This window comes from Lactuca virosa, chromosome 8, assembly GCF_052849685.1.
Source record: "Lactuca virosa cultivar CGN04683 chromosome 8, Lactuca_virosa_CGN04683_v6, whole genome shotgun sequence".
NCBI classification, from domain to species: Eukaryota; Viridiplantae; Streptophyta; class Magnoliopsida; order Asterales; family Asteraceae; genus Lactuca; species Lactuca virosa.
In genome coordinates, this window is record NC_136433.1 from 200,046,502 (window position 1) to 200,068,494 (window position 21,993).

Here is a 21,993-nt window from a genome sequence, read left to right on the forward strand (position 1 = left end):
ATTGGTAAGTTGTGATGTTTTGGATAAAACAGAGACCATCTTAGGCCAATTGTGTAAAGTGTTAGTCTTGATAAAGAATCCGCACTATCTCTTGAATATTTGACCAAGGGAGTCTTATATGTCAAGAGGACAGTGGGAGTCTTAAAGCTCTTGAAAGTTTCAAGACTTAATCAAGAATAAAACCTAAAGTCCTTCACTAGCACACGACTTGAGGTTTATAACCTATCGTGTTGAAATTTTTGTGCCTATTCAAGTTGGCTTTGCATAGGAGTTCTGAGAGTTCTCAATTGGTTGCACAACTACTTGGAAGCAATGGCAGGCACCTGAGCTGCCAAATGGCAAGAATTTAAGATTGCACAAGTTTAATCAATATGAGTTTGGATTTGTCACTAACCTTGTCTTGTGATTATGGTTTTGACAAATTCACATGGATAAGAACACATACACTATTAAATCTATGTGTCATAAGGTTTCTCTCCGATTCATGAAAATGATGGTGAGGAAACACTTTCACTAAGTAGATTTTAGCTAGATAGCAATTGTGATATTTGCATTCTCAAAGTCGTTAGTGGAGCGTGTGTGGTTTACCGGCACACTAACATGGACTTGTGAGAAGTGGCAAAGGTCTAAACAATTGAGACTATGATTACGGCATCCCTTTTCATAGTTCTAAAATTGTTTAGACACACATGTGAGCTATCTAAGAGAGGTGTATGATTTTGATAAAGTTTTATCAAAACAATCTAGTATCAGAAATCTGAACTTTGGTAAGAAAGTCAGCTGATTTCTGAGTACATGTCAAAGCTAGTGGGAGCATAAGTGTTATGCTAATAATCATCATGTTAGTGGGAGCATGATAATTATGACAAAGGTTGCAAGTTAGCAATGTTAATTATAGAAAACAAAAGTTTCAATTCGTGAGGTTGCAGGGGTTGAAAAAGTTGTTTTGCTATAATTAAGGGAGAGGAAATTATACTTCATTTCAATTCTAAAAGCTTAGATTGAGATTTTCATCGTATTTAATCAAGGATATATATATGAATTTCATGTTGGAATGGCTCAACATAAGGAAATTCTATATATGGGTCCATTATTTGCGTTCTAAAATTCGATTATGATTACGGCATCCCTTTTCATAATCTGAATTTTGAGAACTTGGAAAATTGAAATGGAAATATTATAGCAAAAGACTGGTTTAGTCTTTATGTGAGACATCATGAATCGTGTCCCATATGCTTCGGATATAGGATCGATTACATGTGCTATATTCATCCTTTCTAAAATTTTCCAAATGCCTGGGCATTATGAAGGGAAAAGGTCTAGAATTGGATATGACTAAAATGATTAAGCAATTGTCGAGGACAATCTAAGGTTTGCCAAAGATTGGTTGCTCAAGGACAGTTGGAAGTATAATGTTAATTCTGGAAGGACCATATTGACATAATCTGTAAGGAGGCAACTCTTGTTCAGAAGTGATAGTCAAAATGGAATATGGAAATGTTTCAAAGTTAGAAATTATTCAATCTGTGTAAGATTAGGAAACTTAATGAAAGAAGGATGTTTCCAAGGAGCTGATCTCCTTTGTAATGCTCTGTAATGATTGTTGTAAAGTCTTTCTGACTTCGTGCATAATCATTAAGAGGATCAATGCATATAAGTTTAGAATATAACAGATTTCAGTAAATGGCATGAATTTGGAATTGTTGCATTTGCAGTAAGGATTTGGGACTGTGAAAAGAGGATCATTGGAGTGATGTTCAATTGATCTATTTTACAAAGTAAAGATCATAGACAAACATAGTATGCATACTTGGTGTATGGCATGACTAGTGTTTAGAAAACATAGTGTACATGCTTGGAGCATGGGACAACTATTGTTTTAAATTCAAGTATAAAGTTGATAAAACCGAAACAATGAATAATGAGTAATCAGTATGGTGATAAATAAAAGTGTTTATTTATATTCATAGGGTTTGATACCATATTTGATTCATTTATTCTTGTGTTTCACTTTGCATGTTTTGACTTCCAGAATAACTAAGTCGCTCGTTCTGAATGATTAAGTTATTCAAACCATCCACAGTCGGTCATATGTTGGAAGTAGATATGAATCAAGACTGTCATGGGTTGGTTTGTAGAGGTCCAAGTTGGTGGACAAAAGTGGTGCTACAACACTCATGAGTGCTCATAAGTTCTGAGTATTGGATTCAACGCGCGCTCATTTGAATCACTTCATGGATTTTATCACGAGTGATCATGAGACGATAATATCTTATATTCTTCAAACCTAGAGATATGAGTTGTTACTATGAGTTGGTTATACATTGATTGCACGAAAACGCATTGGTAACTCGATGTTATAAAACGTGCCTTTGTGTATGATTCAACAAGTAGTAGAACAAGCCATATGAGTCGAAGTTTATCCATTCCTTTTACCTTCGGGATAAAAGGGATATCTGTGGGCCCCTCGATGATTTAAAGATGATACATGTGAGTGCTTGGCCAAGCCAGGATTGATTTGATTTGTTCAATCAGTCAGTCATCATGAATCGGAAATCGGGAAACAACAAATGGACAGAGAGAATGATTGATAATCCATGTCTCGGTCCATATGATATCTAGAATGGAGGAATATATGATCCCTTATCTAATGGACAAGTCATTGACAAAGGTCAGAGTTCATCGACAAGGTCAGAGTTCGACAGAAGCTTTTGAGAGCTACGATTGCTGATCGGTTCCTGAAGTCATACGCAATAATAGTTTTAGACTTATCCAAGTGGGAGACTGTTGGATTAATGTCTAAGTCCATAACTATAATTGGTAAGACTTGACCCGACCCGACATGGTCCATTTGGGTTGCATGGCATCATGCATTTGGATAGACTATAATGAGAGAAATAACACTTAAGGTTGGTTAATATATTATAAGTTCTAATATATTAATAAGGTTACTTAATTAGTATTGATCAAGAATTAATTTGGAATTAATTAAGTGATCAAAAGGAGACTAATTAAATATATGGGTTGATTGTGTAAATCATTCATTCTTATATATGTGGGCTTGTGATCCAAGATTCCTTATGTTGGACTAAGTCCATGGGGTGACCCATGGATACTCCATGGAGGTTAAAATCCATGGAGCATAAGGAATGGGTAAAGTTATGAGTTACATGGTGTAACCCTAATAGCCACCATATAAAAGAATCCCATGGCTCAAGAAATCGTGCACTAATGTGTGAGTGTGAGGGCTAGACGATTTCAAGGAGTGTTCAAGTTTCTCTCAAGTTATTCCAAGTGTATTTGGTGTTGTGTGAACCATTTGAGGTGTCACACTTGGGGCACTAGGCACTCAAGCTTCATGAAGACATTCTACATCAAAGAGGTATGTATTCTATCTTGTTATATTTATTATTTTGTATGCTAGATTAGGATAATACCTTGGATGTTCATAATTGTATGTATAATAGAGAAAACATAGATCCAAGGTATTTAGGGTTGCATGTACACTTAGGAGTGTTAGAATGCTCATAACCCAACAGCATTCGCGAGTCAGTGAGAGAGTATTGCAAGCCTACGGGGAGTAGTAACATTCGCGGGTCAGTGAGAGTGTGTCGTCAGCTTGCGGGGAGCCGTAGCATTCGCGAGTCAGTGAGAGAGTATTGCAAGCCTGCAGGGAGCCGTAACATTTGCGAGTCAGTGAGAGTGTGTCGTAAGCCTGCGGGGAGCCGTAGCATTTCCGAGTCAGTGAGGTAGTGTATTAAGACTACGGGGAGCCGTAGCACTCATTAGTCAATAAGGAAGGATGTTGTAACTACGGGGCGTCGTAGTAACCACTAGTCAGAGTATGACGCATATGAGTTCTTAGGCTTGGGTAGCCTTACCAATTGAGCCTTTGGGAAACTACAGGCTGGACTAGGGGCGAGGCTGGGGTCTCCGTGATGGGCGGGATTCGTTACATCCCGATTGGAGAAGTGGTGTATGCGTAGGTTCGTGGATCATGGGCCGTGAGTTGAGTATCAAATTGGAGATGAGTGGTTCGAATTCTGTTGTTGAATCAGACTCTCGAGCTTGAGTTGGCTCCATTTGTATATTGAGTAGACAGGATGAGATTCCGGATTTTCGGATGGGTTTCATTTTGAGAGGTGATGCTTTCCATCTGATGTTTTAGACCTGTGTGGGTCAGTTCGTTGGTTGGAGAAGGACCACGAAATGCATGGAGCTAGTGAGTGGTAGACGACAGAGTTCAGAGGTGAATCGTCTCCAGATGGGGTTGTAGTATTCACTCTTGGTAAGGGCGAACTTCGTGACTGGTGTGTCATATGAGGGGCAGAGATAGTCTGCTATCACACACCAATCAGATGTGGTTCCAAAGTCGGGATGTTTTTTTTTCCTGAAATCCCATACTATTCCCCATTAAAACAGCCACTTGGGCCGCTTTTCTTTCCCCGATGGGGATACAAGCTCATCCCATTTCACACTTGCTTTTGACCTGGATATCCGAATAGTTCTCCCCCACTTCGATTCGACTAAGTCTCCACGACATACGAGAAATGAAAGGATTTTCGATCCCTCCTACCTTCCAATGATCGATCTGCTGACAACCGGCTCTTACCAATGCTAGCGACCCATTACTAGCCAAACTTAAAAGACCATACAATACTTGAAGACTAGATGAACACTTTTTGAATCCCAACAATACTGATAACTCCAAATGCCTTGAATTGGTACCACACTCAAATCTTGAATTCCAAAAGACAAATGCTCCGACCAATGCCTCGACGACAAGCCCGTTCCCTTGCCGCTTCCAACAGCCACTCCAAGAACAATCACTTCAACCACCGAATCCTGACGGTGCTGGATAACCATCCTGCGAAGCCTGACCACAGGCCTTCACATAATGCTCCTGAACCGATCTCGACCCTATCCCAAGATAACACTGAACACTCCAACCCAGCTAAAAGGGGAACGACCTTTCACTAACCACTTAGTAATTCATGGTATGCAATTGGTATATGACATTTCTTGAAAATATAATCCAAACACAAGCATGGAGTTAAACCCATAGATACACTTACCCAAAATCTATGCAAGAAAACAACGACAAAATACGGATAGTACCGAAAAGAGCAAAAGATACATACTCGCAACATCGCGTGCTGTAATCCTGATCTCTCATGCATGTCACTGTAAAATCCGACTCCTCTTTGCTGGGGCTCCTACTATACCCTCCCGTCCATCAATGATCCTCAAATTATCTGGGGCAGGCGCGCTCGCTAATCCTCCCCTCGTCGTCGAACAGTCGGCCCTCTTGTGGCCCACCCGATCGCAGTGAAAACATAATGGGCTTGCCCCTTGAGAGCAATCCCTACTGACGTGACCAACCCTACCACACTTGTAGCAGCCCGAACCCCTGGAACGACAAACTCCCACGTGCGGTTTTCCACACGTGTTGCACTGACTTCGTCGTGCTGGCCTATCAATTACTGATCTGAAGTCTTGGGTCTCTTCCCAGGACCCTCCAATATATGAACCTGATCTGACCCCCTCTTCCCAATGTGCTCCAAATCGATCTCCATCTCTCGGGCTCTAGAAATCATATCATTCAGGGTATCGCACCCCGAAATACTCACGAACTCCCTGTTAGCCATAACCTCCGCAGGGAATGCGCCCAAGCGCTCATCCACTATCTCCGAAACACAGCGAGAGATATCCGATGAAATGAACTCCCGCAACTGCTCGCTAATCGGCTCAGCACCCGCACCTGAGCTAGAACCCGAACCTGAACCATTTCCCTGCGAGCTCATCTCCCAACTGGAAATCGACAAGCCAACAATCAGATAATACCCAAGAATCCACCTCCCATAAGCTTCTTAGATTCTCCAAGACTCTCACTGATTCGAGTATGGATCCTGTGCTTTCAGTAGTACGGGCCCAATACTACCTTCCACACCTATCCATAATTTTCTCAGCAATCCGACCGAATCCTCTAAGTCACTTCCTCAAACTGATGCATTCAAAACTCACTAAACCACACTATTAATCTACTGAAGCATATCCTAGGCTTTCCTAGGTTCCCGAATCCACCCAATGCTCAGTTCCTGAAGGATTCCCATTAATGTCAACTATCTACTTCATGAATATAGCCACATGAAACAAAGATCAGATAATCCTTCGAGTAAACGACTCATCCCTAGAACGGTTGGATTCAGACGAGAGCTGTGTAATAGGGTTAAGTCCATCCTTATGAGATTATCCAACCTGTGCCACATGTGACTTAGCATATTCACTTAGTAGCTAACTCACACTGCTAAGAGTCCCACAAAGCGCAAAGAAAGCAGCGTTCGAATAATGGTAAAACTAACCAACATACTCCAATCAATCCGTTCTATCCTCTTATCAGGAATCTGTACTAGAATGCAATTCTAAGGCTCATACAATCAGGCATAACCTAAAAAGGCCATCCTACCACTAGCTTATCAGTTCTAGCATGCAAATCCACAAGCTCATACAAGCATACAAAGGCATCTCTCCTAGATTCTTAACTCTAATCTAGCATGCATATCATATCATATAATCATAACAAACATGTATTGGTATTTTGGGAACCACTTACTTATGCTCAACCGATTGCACGCATCACACCCCTTTCTTCGATCAGAAATTTATTTTCAGTTTAAATGTTTATTTTTTAAAAAATTTCATCAAGCCCTCAGTTTGAGTTCAGACACACCCGAGAGTATGCCTGAATCCCTCAAACCAATGCTATGATACCAACTTGTAACATCCAAAAAATCAAAGGTAAAAATTTCATTTTTATTATAGTCAAAACACAGATATCGTTTAATCCAAACATTCTAAAAACATTGCTAATTAAAAACATTTATCAGAGTTCATCCAAAAATAACATATTGCGGAAGACATGGGTGTGTGTGCTGCGATCAAGTCGGGTCCTTCCTTTCCAAACCGATGATACCTAAACCATAAACAAAACTGTAAGCACGAATCTTAGTGAGTTCCGCATAACATACCCCACACAATCCACATAATCACATAAACCATATCAACCACATAAGCCATGCATATTAACATATAGGGATGTCGTGTAAACCCTCCAAGGTCTTACTTCAGGTGCGATGGGAACCTCCATATGGTCTTAATAAACTGCCATGGGAACCCCTACATGGTCTGACATCCAACAGCCTCGGCAACCCCCTGGGGTCTTCCATGCAAGTATCATAGAGACAACTAGCATACCACATATCACAAAGACAACTAGCATATCACATAACTAAAAGGAAATGTCATACAAGCTATATAAGCCGTACATGAAATCATATAAGGATGCCATGGAAACCCTCCAAGGTCTTACACCGGGTGCCATGGGAACCCCCACATGGTCTTAGTCCACTGTCATGGGAACCCCCACATGGTCTTACAAACATATAAGGATGCCATGGAAACCCTCTGATGAGATTAAAAAACCTCTAGATCGATAAGATTTTTAGTCAGATAAATCAAAAACACAATGTAAATAAGAACACCAGATGAATCAATACTTATGTCAAATGATTAATAAGCCACAACCTCAGAAGAACTCTATGAAGAATTGCTACTATAGAGGTGTGCTAGGGCTACAATACGATAAAGGAGAATTAACTATCAAAAGCATCCATACTATGGTGCATGCATGCACTATATAAAGTAAACCCTAATAAATGAAACACGGCTGGACAGGCCCAGTACCGTGAGAACAATGGACTTAGACCAAAAGCCCAATGACGCAACATTTCTTAACCCAACAATCTCCCCCTTAGCGTTAATTGAGGCAAGAGATTACTGCTGCAAAACATGTGTGGTCTTCTTTACTGTTTTGAACAGCTTCGGTATGATAGCAAGAATAGTGCGACGAAAGTTGATATACCACCGAAGCATGTCATTGAAGATTTTCTTTACAGCGCCATCATTGGATTTACATCTATTTATTATATGCAGAATATGTTCAAGAGCAACAGTGGAAAACAGGTGTTTGTCAGAAAAGGCGAACAGGCACTTCAACGGAGTAGCCGAACCTCCAATATCTTTAGTAAACATCACCGTCAAGTGTTCAGTGTCAATCTTGCCCATACGCATCTTATTCACTCACTAGCTTTGCCAATGGGTCTGACAGTAGGCTTCTTCCTCAGATTAGAAGCAATCTCCTGATCGAGCTTTGCTACTTCATGTATATACGATACCAACATTCTCTTTATGTGATCATTAATGGGTTCGTACTTCTGCTCGTTAGTCAGAAAAAGATTAGTCAACAGAATCCAGTCATGAGGATTAAGATTTGGCAAATCAGCAAGAGAAATTTCATGAACTGAATCTTCAGAACCACGTGTAATCCGGAACTTCACATTGATAAATTTCCCCGTAGCAACTGGCTTCATAACCCGGACCGTAGTAATCTTCTTTGCACTCCAGGTAAGATATTGAGGTTGCGAGAAAGCAAGATAATAATCAATCAGTTCTCTATCAACCTTCGGTTCAGGTGAGGGAACAGAGGCAATTGACTCAAAAGAGTGAAAAACAAACGCTCGCCTGGTAATTGGCATATGCAATTGAGCATCTTTTGAGTTTTCTAGATCGAAAGAGATAATCGACTCCATCCAATGAGTACTTGGGGACTCAATCGCTTCCTTCAGTAGGTTTTCCAATGTCCATGATGGAAAAAGAGATTTAATTCGTTCCAAAATAACATGGGCGTCTTTATCTTTTCTTCCCCTCTCTTCAGTTTCAGGAGTTTGCTTTAACAGCTCTTCTTGATTCTCTTCTTCTTTTCCACTTACACCAATGATTTTCTTTCCTTTGTCTTGAACCGTTGAACCCCAAGCTTCATTATCCTTCGGTTCTTTGGTGACATTTGGTTTAACAGGAGGAGGTTGAGGATTTTCACTTGTTGGAGTTTGGCTTGTGGGAGTTTGTTTTGGTGCTTGATCTGCTTCTCCTCCTTGTTTTGAAGGGACACCCGCCTCCGAAACACCTTCGATCCTGCTCAGAATTGCAAGTACAGGACGCAATTTTTCAGCCAAACGTCTCCTGATGGTGATGGTGATAACCGTATCATGGGCATCCAGAAGATCGACCAGAAGAGCATGAACATCACCAACACAGCTTTTCACAAGTACACGTTCGGTCTTGAGATCATCAATCTCCTTCTGTGCGCGGGAAATCTTGACAGATTGAGTTTTGATCAGATTAGTTTGTCGAGCTAGCTCATCCATCACTTTATTTTCAAAAGCTAAATCAGACTGGAGTTGGTCGAGACGAGAGTTGATAGGCTTTTGGAGCGTCGAATGATCAGTTTGGATGTCAGAGCGAACAGTTTAAAATTTCACTAGTTCGACTTGAAGAGAAGAGACAAGCTTTTCGAAAGTGGTATTTACTGTGTTAGCATTTTGCTGTGACTCAGCTTGTAGAGACTTGAAAACTTCTTTAGCATCAAAAATTAGTTTTTCGACATTTTCGGTCGCTGTCTTGGTGGAATCATCGACTGCTTTGGTTGCTTTTTCAATGGAAGCTTCATGCTGCTGGATCAGGGTAGCCACTAGAGCTTGAATAGAAGCGTTAGAGTATGCGAACATGGAGGATTTAGATGAGGAGGCGAGCGGAGTATCAAGCTTCTCATTCAACGCCTTGAGATGCCTCTTGGTGACTGGGGCATCATCATCTTCATCACTCTGAACAGTGTAAGGACTGAAGTGAAAAGTATCAAAATCCATATATGTGCCACCAAGAACGGTATCTGATTCGTCTGAGTTTATTGGAGACATAGGTTTTGAGGTAATGGGGGTTTCGACACCTGAAGTTCGTGCCCCCGCATCAGATGCATTGACAGGAGGTGTAGGTACAGTAGAAATAGTGGTGGTGGTTGCTTCGGTGAATAATGGTGGTGGTACAGGTGTAAAAGTAGGAGTGTGAGTGGAAGTTGGAGGAGGGCATGGAGCAATAGAAATTAGAATAGTAGAGTGATGAGGAGATGGAGGTGGATATGGTACTGTGTTAGTAAATATTAACTCGAGTGAGTTTTCATGAGCCGAATCCTCAGACTGTTCTTGCTCCTTTTCTGGTTCAACCTTATCATCTTGATCAGATGGAACATAGCCAATATCATTTGTTGATGGGACTTTCGGCTTGTGCGCTATCTTCTTTACCTTTCTCTTCTTAGGAGCTGAAGGTTTTTGCAGTTGGACCTTTGCGTTTCTTAGGAATGACGGGTTTAGAGGAGGGCCCTTCTTGAATTTCCTTCCTTGTATCCCCTTTCTTGCCCCGTTTAGCTGGTTTATCAGCTGTATCAAGCGATTGTTGCATCTCTGGGGTTAACTATCTTGGCCCCGTGGCTGGAAGATTTTTGTATTCATTAATGAGTTTGCTAGCCTTTGAAACACACTGATACATAGATTCTGGAATTGAACCGACAAATGGAAATTTAGTGAAATCTGCCACAATTATTTTTGTGGTGTGAAACGTAGCAATTACAGACTTTAAGGAATCTGCCATAACTGGAACTTGAAACTTCTCTATTGCCCGATGAGTGATAATAGTCCAGAATCTCCCACATGAAATCTCAGTGTGGCGAGATGAATAATTCAAACTTTGAATCAACTGAGTCGAGAGAATCGACCCATAATCAAGATTGATTCCATGATACAGACCATAAAGAATGGTCATGAAACCCTTGCTAGCACCATCAGATCCAGCGACATGTTCAGAAAAACTCTTGGATAGAAGAGTAAACAATCCCTTCCATCGAGGAGGAAGGCAGGACTTCTTGACCTTTGTAATCATGGTGAGAATGTCATTATACCCCATGCTGTAGAACATATCAAAGAGTTGTACAGTGGAAATCGAGTCAGGGTTCACCATTGTGTCTGCATAAGGTAGCCCTAAAAGAGAACAAAACCTAGCTTTCGAGACTGAACTCTTCTTATAAAAAATTTCAAATAAAATCCTGTCATCGGCTTTGACGTACTTTGTAGAAGAATAAACCTGAGAAAGGAGGGACATTGGAACAACATCGACTTTGGTAGGAGCAGTTACCAGTGGTGAGTATTTCAGGCATTCAATAATCTGCAGCATGTAGGGATCATACTTGTAAGGTACCAAGTTGATAATCAGATTTTGGTTGGGCTTGATTGTGAGGTGAGAGGATTGAGCGGTGTTTTCTTGAACTGAAGAAGAGTCTGCCATTGTTGAAGCTTGGTGTGGAAGATGAATAGTAGAAGAAGAGAAATCGCCTTGAGAATGCTTGAGAGTGTTTGTAAAGAGTAAAACGGAATGAAACAAAATCCTTTATACGATTTCCAGGAGAGATAAACATCTCTTAATGATGAGAGCGTTACGTTCTAAAAAGACGCCGAAAAATGTGTGATTTGACAACTGTCTTTCCCCAAAAAAGCATGCCAGGCGGCGTGATGATAGGGTAACGTTTCAAATTCACGCGTCTTTTCCAAAATCTTATCCATTCATCTCCTCTGCTAAAATATCCAATCGTTTTAAATTCATTTTCAAAATCAGATCTCCCTCTCGCTTCATATTCCAAATAGATGGGCAGAGCACCTGTCACTTCTTTAATCATAAGAACACTGTTGTGTAGTAGCAGCGAAACAATAAATCAGCGAATTTCCATTGGAACCACGAACCAGACTTTGGAAGATCATAAAGAACTTCGTGCAAGAGTGTGCCAAAGAAAAAAAAAATAAAGCAAGTTATTTATGTGGGATATTAGTGATGTCTTTAGAGACACAAAATTGTGGATTCCCGGCATGAATCGCTTCCTTCAAAGTCAAGAGAGACTGAGAAGTGTCTGTGTGGTTTCCCGTTGAAGCACGATCAAATGCTTGTTAAGAAGCATTGAAAGGCATCTTTTCAATATTCAACTGTAAGGGTGGCTTTCGCTTCAAGTGAACTACGGACCTGATGGGTTTTCAACATTCTAACACTCCTATGGTGTACATGCAACCCTAGAAACCTTGGATCTATGTTTGACTAAGATACATGCAAATAATTTTTTTTCCAAGGTTCTTATCCTAACTAGCATGGCATGGGGTACTTGAATCAAATAAAACTAGTAGAATTACTTACCTTGTAGTAGTAGTTGATTGCTTGGAGTTTGAGAGCCTAGCACCAATAATGTGGATGCCTCAAATGGAAGTCACAAATCACCACAAACTTGGAAACTTGAGAGAATAGTCACAAACTTCTTGAAATCGGCCCTCTTAGTTTACACACATCAATTAGTGCAATTTCAAGAACCAAGGCCTCCTTTATATAGTGTGGTGGATTAGGGTTACATCCATGTAAACCCTAATACCCATGTCTTTTCATTTCCATGAGATCCATGGGTTAAAGCTCCATGGAGTATCCATGGACTTTCCATGCAAGCCTAGCCCATTCCAAATAAGTATTAGCCCACACTATATAAATACAAGAGCCCATATTTATTTAGTCATACTTTTGATGTCTAAATTAATTCTATATTAATTATAGATCAACACTAATTAAATAATATGATTTTATATTAATATATTAGAACTTATAATATATTAATAAATCATAACTTATACTATTCTCAAAAGATTATCCGTAAATTGTTCGGGTGAAGTGCAACCCAAATGGACCATGCCGGGTCGGGTCAAGTACATACCAAATATAGTTATGGACTTAGACACTATATCCAACAGTCTCCCACTTGGATAAGTCTAATAACTATAGTTGCAAGTATGACTTTAGGAACCGATCAGCAATCGTAGCTCTTTAAACTCTGTTGAACTATGAAGCGCCTATTTAGATAAGTGATCATATAATCCTTTGTTCTAGATATCAGCCGGACAAATACATGGAACATGGTCTTGCTTATTGTCCAGCATTTGTTTCCCGATTTCCGATTTGTTTGACATAGAACTTAACTGAACACATCAATTTAGTTCTGACCGGGCCCGATACATAGGTCAAAACAAAATCATCGAGGGGCCCATATATCGCTTCTAATCCTAGAAGGAACAGATAAACTTCGACTCATATGTTTGCTCTACTACTTGTTGAATTACACACAAAAGCACGGTTTATAACATCGAGTTACCAATGCGTTTTCGTGCAATCAATGCATAACCAACTCATAGGCAACAAATCATATCTCTAGGTTTGAAGACTTATATGATATTACCGTCTCACGATCACTCGAGATAAATTCCATGAAGTGATACAAGTGAGCGTGGGTTGAATCTAATACTCAGAACTTATGAGCACTCATGAGTGCTGTAGCCCCGCTTTGTCTAACATCTTAGACCTCTACAAGCCAACCCATGAAAGTCTTGATTCATATCTACTTCCAACATATGACCGACTATGGAGAGTTTGAATAATATGATATAAACCATAACATAATTATTCTGGAAGTCAAAACATGCAAAAAGAAATAATAGTAAACGATTGACAAGAGATAGCAACACTTTACTCATAAATAACAGCTTTTATTTATCATCAAATGTCAATTACATTTTACAAATTTCAAGATTATCTAACTACTAAAACTAATATCATCCTTCAGCCCTATGCTCCGAGCATGCTGGAGATGCTTAGTCCGAGTCAGACCCTTCGTGAGGGGATCTGTTGGGTTCTCATCCGATGATACCCTCTTTGCCACGAGGATTCCTTCTTCTATTCGATGTCTGATGAAGTGATATTTTCTGTCAATGTCTCTGGATCTCCCATGATCTCTTGGTTCCTTGGCTAAGGCAACCGCACTATTGCTGTCACAGAAAATCTCCATTGGCTCCTTTATAGCTGGTACAACTCCAAGGTCTCCGATGAAGTTCTTTAGCCATATAGCCTCCTTTGCTGCCTCGCTTGCTGCTATATACTCTGATTCACAAGTGGAATCAGCCACTGTCTCCTGCTTGGAACTTTTCTAAGTAATTGCCCCTCCTTTTAGAGTAAAGACCCAGCCCGACTGAGAGCGGAAATTATCCCTGTCAGTCTGAAAGCTAGCATCACTGTATGCTACAACTCTCAAGTCCTCACTGCCACCGAGGGTAAGGACCCAGTCCTTAGTCCTCCGTAGGTACTTGAGGATATTCTTTACCGCAGTCCAGTGTGCCTTGCCAGGGTTCCCCTGATACTTGCTAACCATGCTCAATGCAAAGGCTACATCAGATCGAGTACACGTCATAGCATACATGATCGATCCTACAGCTGAAGCATAAGGTATTCGACTCATTTCTGCTATCTCAGCCTCAGTACTAGGGCTTTGTGTCTTACTCAATCTGGCGTTACTCTGGATGGGTAACTCTCCTTTCTTGGAGTTATGCATGTTGAACCTTTACAACACTTTGTCCACATAGGTGCTTTGACTAAGTCCAATTAGTCTTTTACTCCTGTTTCTCAAAATCCTTATCCCTAGGATATAGGCAGCTTCTCCAAGGTCCTTCATAGCGAAACACTTCCCAAGCCAAGACTTTACTTCCTGCAGGGTTGGGATGTCATTTCCTATGAGTAGTATGTCATCCACATACAGTACCAAAAAGCTGACTATACTCCCACTAGCCTTGATATAGACACAAGATTCATCTTCACTCCTTGAAAAGCCAAATTCTTTGACTTTCTCATCAAAGCAAAGATTCCATCTGCGAGGTGCCTGTTTTAATCCATAAATGGATTTCTCGAGCTTACACACTCTACTGGGGTACTCTGTACTGACAAAACCCTCTGGCTGAACCATGTAAACATCTTCAGCCAACTTTCCATTAAGGAAAGCGGTTTTGACATCCATTTTCCATATTTCATAATCATGAAATGCAGCAATGGCTAACAGAACCCTAATAGACTTAATCTTGGCCACTGGTGAAAAGGTCTCATCATAATCAACTCCCGGAGTTTGAGATAACCCTTTGCAACCAGTCGTGCCTTATAAGTGTGTACATTACCATCCATGTCGGTCTTCTTCTTGAAGATCCATTTGCACCCAACTATCTTACGATCAGGTCCATTGTCAACCAAGTTCCAAACTTGATTGTCATACATGGACTGTATCTCGCTATCCATAGCCTCTTTCCATTTAGCAGCCTCAGGGCCTGTCATGGCTTTCGTGTAGCTGTTAGGCTCATCCAGATTTACCAGTGTGTTATCACTGATAAGTGTCTCACCTTTTGCAGTAATATAAAAACCATAATAATGCTCAGGTGCATTCCTAACTCTGGTGGAACGCCTCAGAGGTATAGATTCTTCAGTCGGCTCAACAGGAGTTTCCTCCTCAGGTTGAGGGCTAGGGTTTGAGGTTCCTTCACCACTTGACTCTTGAATTTCCTCAAGGTCAATTTGCCTCCCACTGTCTCCTGGCTCATGAATTCTCTCTCTCGAAAGAATCCTCTTCTTGCTACAAAGACCACATTATCACTGGGTCTGTAGAAGATGTAACCAAAGGATTTCTGTGGGTAGCCGATGAAAATACACCTTTCGCTTTGGGGTTCGAGCTTATCGTGAGTCTCGCGTCTTACGAAAGCCTCGCAACCCCAAATCTTGATGTGGTCTAGATTGGGAACTTTTCCAGTCCACACCTCGTGAGGTGTTTTGGCAACCTTCTTTGTAGGGACTAGATTAAGGATATGGGTGGCAGTCTCTAAGGCATACCCCCAAAATGAGATTGGTAGCGAAGCTCGACTCATCATGGAACGAACCATGTCCAACAAGGTCTGATTGCACCTCTCAGCTACACCATTCAACTGTGGTGTCCTAGGAGGTGTCAATTGTGAGACAATCCCACATTCCTTAAGATAGTCAAGGAACTCAGTAATAAGATACTCACCACCACGATCGGATCGAAGCATCTTAATACTGATTCTCCACTTCTTGCTTAAACTCTTTGAATTTCTCAAAGGTTTCTGACTTATGCTTGATCAGGTAGACATATCCATATATACTAAAATCATGAGTAAAAGTCACATAACCGATTAGCATCTCTTGTGGCGGTTCTGAAGGGTCCACACACATCCGTGTGTATGAGGTCCAACAAACCTTCACCCCTAGCACAAGTGCCAGTAAAAGGTGACTTTGTCATTTTACCAGGCAAACAAGATTCACAACTATCATCTGACTTTAGGTCAAAAGACTCCAAGACTCCATCCTTTTGGAGTTGGCCTATGCGTTTCTTGCTTACATGTCCAAGACGACAATTCCATAAGGATGCTTTATCTAAGCTAGTGGAAGAGTTAATACACAATACATTATTTCCTAGATTATCTACAACAGATACAGTTTCATACACGCCATCACAAGGTAATGCTTTAAAATAAAGAACATTATTAAAGAAAGCATCAATACTACCATTATTATTATCAAAATAAAAGGTAAAACCTTGTTTATACAATGCATGAAAGGAAATAACATTTCTTGCCATTTCTGGCGAATAATAACATTTATTCAAATCTAATGTAAACCCATTATTTAGCACTAAGGAATAAACTCCTATCTTGGTGACAGGTGAAGCTTTCCTGTTTCCCATGATCAAGTTTATCTTTCCCTGCTCCACATTCTCACTTCTTTTTAGTCCCTGCAAATCACAACATATGTGAATACCACAACCTGTATCAAGGACCCAAGACTTAGAATGAGGTGAGTTATTAGACAATATAGTGTATATACCTGCATTGTTGGGTTTTACTTTCCCATCCTTCAAATCTTGCTGGTACTTTGGGCAGTTTTGCTTCCAGTGCGACTTTTCATGGCAATAGAAGCATTCAGCCTCATTAGGGTTAGCAGAAGGAGTGACAAAACCTTTCTTGGTTTTGCTTGAAGAGGAGCCTTCAAGGGTCTTACCCTTGGTACCCTTGGAAGGGTTCTTTCTCTTCTTCCCTTTGCCATGCCCGATTGCCAAGACATTGGCCGCAGTTAGAGTAGGAGTAGGAGTAGTAACAACCGACTTACCCTTTAGACCACTTTCGGCGGTCTTCAAGAGTCCTTGAAGTTTGTTGAGGGTGACTTCTTCCTTGTTCATGTGATATGTCATGCGGAATTGATCATAACACGATAGCAAGGAGTGCAAAATGATGTCTATTGCTAAATCCTCAGGGAAGTTCACATTCAGCTTCAGTAAACGGTCCACATACCTTTGCATTTTCTGCATGTGGCCCGTGATGGGTTCACCATCCTTCATTCGGGTTGTTATCATGGATGAGATTATTTCATATCGCTCTTGACGAGCACTTTGATGGTAGCGGTCCATCAAGTCCTGGTGCATCTCAAAAGGATAATAGTCCTCATAGGACTTTTGGAGCTCGGCTGTCATGGTGGCCATCATGATGCATGCCACTTTTGTAGCATCTCTTTCATGTACCTCATATTCAGCAAGCTCTTCAGGAGTAGCAGTTGGCTCGGGTACCTTCAGCTCCTTGTCGAGAACATATTCTTTGTTCTCATACCGAGTGACCATCTTGATGTTTCTGATCCAATCTGTAAAGTTGGACCCATCAAAGATGACTCTCCCACAAAGATTCATGAGAGAGAAGGAGCTAGTAGGGTTTGAGCCAGAAGCAATGTTATTGGAAGACATCTGAAAAGAAGAGGGAATAGATTAGATTAGATTAGATATAGAGATACTCCTTAACAAAACACCCAAATGTAATATTAAGGCTAGGACCCAACACAATATTTTATAACTTAGAAGAGGGATGCCGTAATCTAAGCTATAAGATATTTGAAGGTAGGTGAATGACGATTCACCAATTTCCACCATGAAAAACGAAATATTTAATTAGGTTTTAATTGTTTTAGAAACTCCTAGATTCTTTGAGATTCATTGAACTTTCTTCAATGGCATGTTTCAATCTCGAGTGTGCCCTTCAAGTTTTATGACTGGGATGCCGAGGATCACAAAACAAGGTGTGAAGTAACCATGCAAATTACTTGGTACCCTTAATGTATTACCCCTCAATCGATGTGCCGGTTAACCACACACGCTCCATCGATATTATGATAAACATTAAGTCACCCTTTACCTACCTTGTTAAGTTCAAGTTAGTGTGTCGGTTAACCACACACGCTCCACTAACGACTTAAGCAAAGTGTAAAGTGTAATTTAATGGATTAGCACCTTATTCACATTTTCCTAAAATAACTAAGATTGGCAATTCAATAAAGTTTAGTTACTTTAGTATTATCATTATACTTTTAATGAGAATTTATAAGTCCTTGTCCTACCCGTTCGGCTAACGACCCTCCACCGATCAAGGAAGCGGTGGGTGAGAGTGGACACCCATTAAGTTGTCATTTTATAGGCAACAACCTTATACCCCCTTATAGACCGACTTCGTGAATGAGGCATACTAGCGGTAAGACGACTTGATCTTATACATATATAAATATTATTAAACTTATAATATTATAAAGTATAAGGGTTGAATTTTAACTTTCAAAATTCTAGGGGTTGGAACTAAAGTTTTTAATATGACTTTACATGTTCCAAAACTTGAGGGCAAGTTTTGTAAACTTTCAAAACTTTTCATTTCTCATAACTTATGAGTTAATGGTTATTAAAAATGAAGACTCTTCATTTTTTTATAACCTATGTGTTCTTTTAATGGTTATATATAAATGTGACTTTTGGTTATCCATAACTTAAGAACTAGTTATGGACTCCATTAAAACACATAAAGATCAAGAATTAATCTAATCAATTATTAGCACATAATTTCTATGATCTTCTAAACTCATATGTTTATGAATGTTCATATCAAGAATTTCAAGAATCGTAAGTACATATATAAAACTTGAAATTTTGATACGAGCTTTTGAACAAAACTTCGATTTTCAAGTTTCTTTTTTTTTTTTTTTTTTTTTTTTGCAACAAGTATCAAATAAACAAACCAGGCTCTGATACCACTGATGGGTTTTCAGCATTCTAACACTCCTATGGTGTACATGCAACCCTAGAAACCTTGGATCTATGTTTGACTAAGATACATGCAAATAATTTTTTTTCCAAGGTTCTTATCCTAACTAGCATGGCATGGGGTACTTGAATCAAATAAAACTAGTAGAATTACTTACCTTGTAGTAGTAGTTGATTTCTTGGAGTTTAAGTGCCTAGCACCAATAATGTGGATGCCTCAAATGGAAGTCACAAATCACTACAAACTTGGAAACTTGAGAGAATAGTCACAAACTTCTTGAAATCGGCCCTCTTAGTTTACACACATCAACTAGTGCAATTTCAAGAACCAAGGCCTCCTTTATATAGTGTGGTGGATTAGGGTTACATCCATGTAGACCCTAATACCCATGTCTTTTCATTTCCATGAGATCCATGGGTTAAAGCTCCATGGAGTATCCATGGACTTTCCATGCAGGCCTAGCCCATTCCAAATAAGCATTAGCCCACACTATATAAATACAAGAGACCATATTTAATTAGTCATACTTTTGATCTCTAAATTAATTATAGATCAACACTAATTAAATAATATGATTTTATATTAATATATTAGAACTTATAATATATTAATAAATCATAACTTATACTATTCTCAAAAGATTATCCGTAAATTGTTCGGGTGAAGTGCAACCCAAATGGACCATGCCGGGTCGGATCAAGTACATACCAAATATAGTTATTGACTTAGACACTATATCCAACAGGACCTTCATATAAGGCCGAAAGTTGAGTGAAGTACTTGTGTGGCCAGTGTAGCCAAAAACATCAAGTAGGTTTGTACATTTTTTAGTGACTTGGTGATAATATAGAAATCTCAAAACAAAATTAAAACTGGATCTTTTGGGTAGAAATATCCTTGTGTTGGAAAATTTCATAAAGATCTCAAAAAAAAAAAAATAAAAGAGATTTCATGGTACCGACCACAAACATGGTTTCGTTAATGCATGGGTGAAAAACTAGAACTATTGATTGTTCACCGTCAATTCAGTTAAGGTATTGGATTTTGGGTTTCACTTAGTACGTGGTGAAACGAAACTAAGATCATTAACACAGATTTTGTGTAACCGTAAACCTCAGTGGTAGATTCTGAGAGGCTCAAGGGTTACGCTTATGAAGCGTAATGTGATGGAGAAAAGTATGAAGGTGGTTAAAGAACCGAAAGTACATCTGCTATACAATTAGGACCAAGCAGATAACTCTTAACTCATTCTGAGAAGAATAAGGTAGCTCGTGACTTAAGTGACATTGGCAGCCTGATTGGGAAGAAACGAGTTGTATATTTCGAATCAGTAAGGCTTCACTTAGAGTCTTAGAGGCTTGAGACTACGTGCAACAGCATGTTTCTAGGGACACTTAGCTAGTACAAAGAGAAAGAGATTTATACCTGCCCCAGCTCCATTTGAATGTGATAAACAAAAATAGAAGAGAAAAAAATTTTGTAATTTTGTTTTTTCTGAAAATAAATAAAAACAGAAAGGGAAATATTTTTGTATTTTTAAGTTTTTTGAAAAGAAATAAAAATAGAAAAGAAAAATATTTTTGTATTTTTAATTTTTCTGAAAAGAAAAAAAAAGAAAAGGAAAAAAAATATACAAAAAGTATACGTAAAGAATCAACCGAACATTCGCCTTTGGATAGATGAGGGGAAATATACCGAGCGTTCGGTACAATTCGGTTACTGAAAAAACACAGGAACCGAAATAGACCGAGCGTTCGCTCTATTTCACTTGTTAATTTTTAAAGAGGCAAAAGCAAAAGTGAAACTTAATGAAACGAAGATGGTTTCGGTACAGATTCAGCCAATTGATCAGCAGATCGAACAAAGTGAACTTCAACATTACCATCTTCCATGTGATCCTTGATAAAGTGAAATCGCAGTGCAATGTGTTTCGTCTTGAAATGTTGCACTGGGTTGCGACAAATATAGATTGCGCTTTCTGAGTCACAGTATAGAGGAATTTTCTTCATATTCAGGCCATAATCCCTTAGTTGGCTTTGGATCCAGACAACCAGTGAGGTACAAGATGCTGCGACTATATATTCAGCTTCGGCAGTAGATAGGGATACACATGTTTGTTTCTTGGACTGCCAGCTGACGATTTTACCATCAAGAAATTGACAACGTCCAGTTGTGCTCTTTCGGTCTAGATCACATCCTCCAAGATCGGCATCGGAGAATGCTTGAACAAAGAAGCCTGATTTGGCTGGATACCATATTCCGAGAGACGAGGTTCGCTTCAAATATCTGAGGGTGTTCTTAACAGCCACCATGTGAGGCTCACGTGGATTGGCTTGGAACCTGGCACAATAGCAAACAGAAAACATGATATCCGGTCTACTAGCTGTAAGATACATTAGTGACCCTATCATTTAACGATAAAGGGTCATGACAACAGCTGGTTTATCCAGGGATGATTTCAGCTTCGTCCCGAAAGCCATTGGAACCTTCAATCTTGAGTCTCCCATCATGCCAAATTTTGCTAGCAAAGTCTTTGTGTAAGCCTCCTGATTGATAAATATGCCTTCTGTTCCCTGTCTTATGTTCAGGCCAAAGAAAAAGTTAATTGGACCCATTGAGCTCATCTCAAATTTAGTCTCCATCAACTTTCAGAATTCAGCTGTTAGCCTGGGATTCGTGGAACCGAAGATGATGTCATCGACATAAATTTGGACAATCATCAAGTAGTCACCCTCTTTCTTGCGTAGGAAGGTTGGGTCAACCGAACCTTGTTTGAATTTAGACAATTTTAAAAAGCGAGTTAAAGTTTCATACCAGGATCTAGGGGCTTCTTTTAGACCGTAAACTGCCTTGTCGAGAATGTAACAATGACCATGATATTTCTCATTCACAAAAACTGGTGGTTGTTCAACATATACAGTTTCTTCCAACTCCCCATTCAGGAGAGCACACCTGACGTCCATTTGAAAAAACTTCAAAATTCTTATGTGTTGTGTATGCCAGAAAGATCCGCACGGATTCTAACCTTGCTACTGGAGAGAAGGTTTCTTCATAATCGATCCCTTCTTCC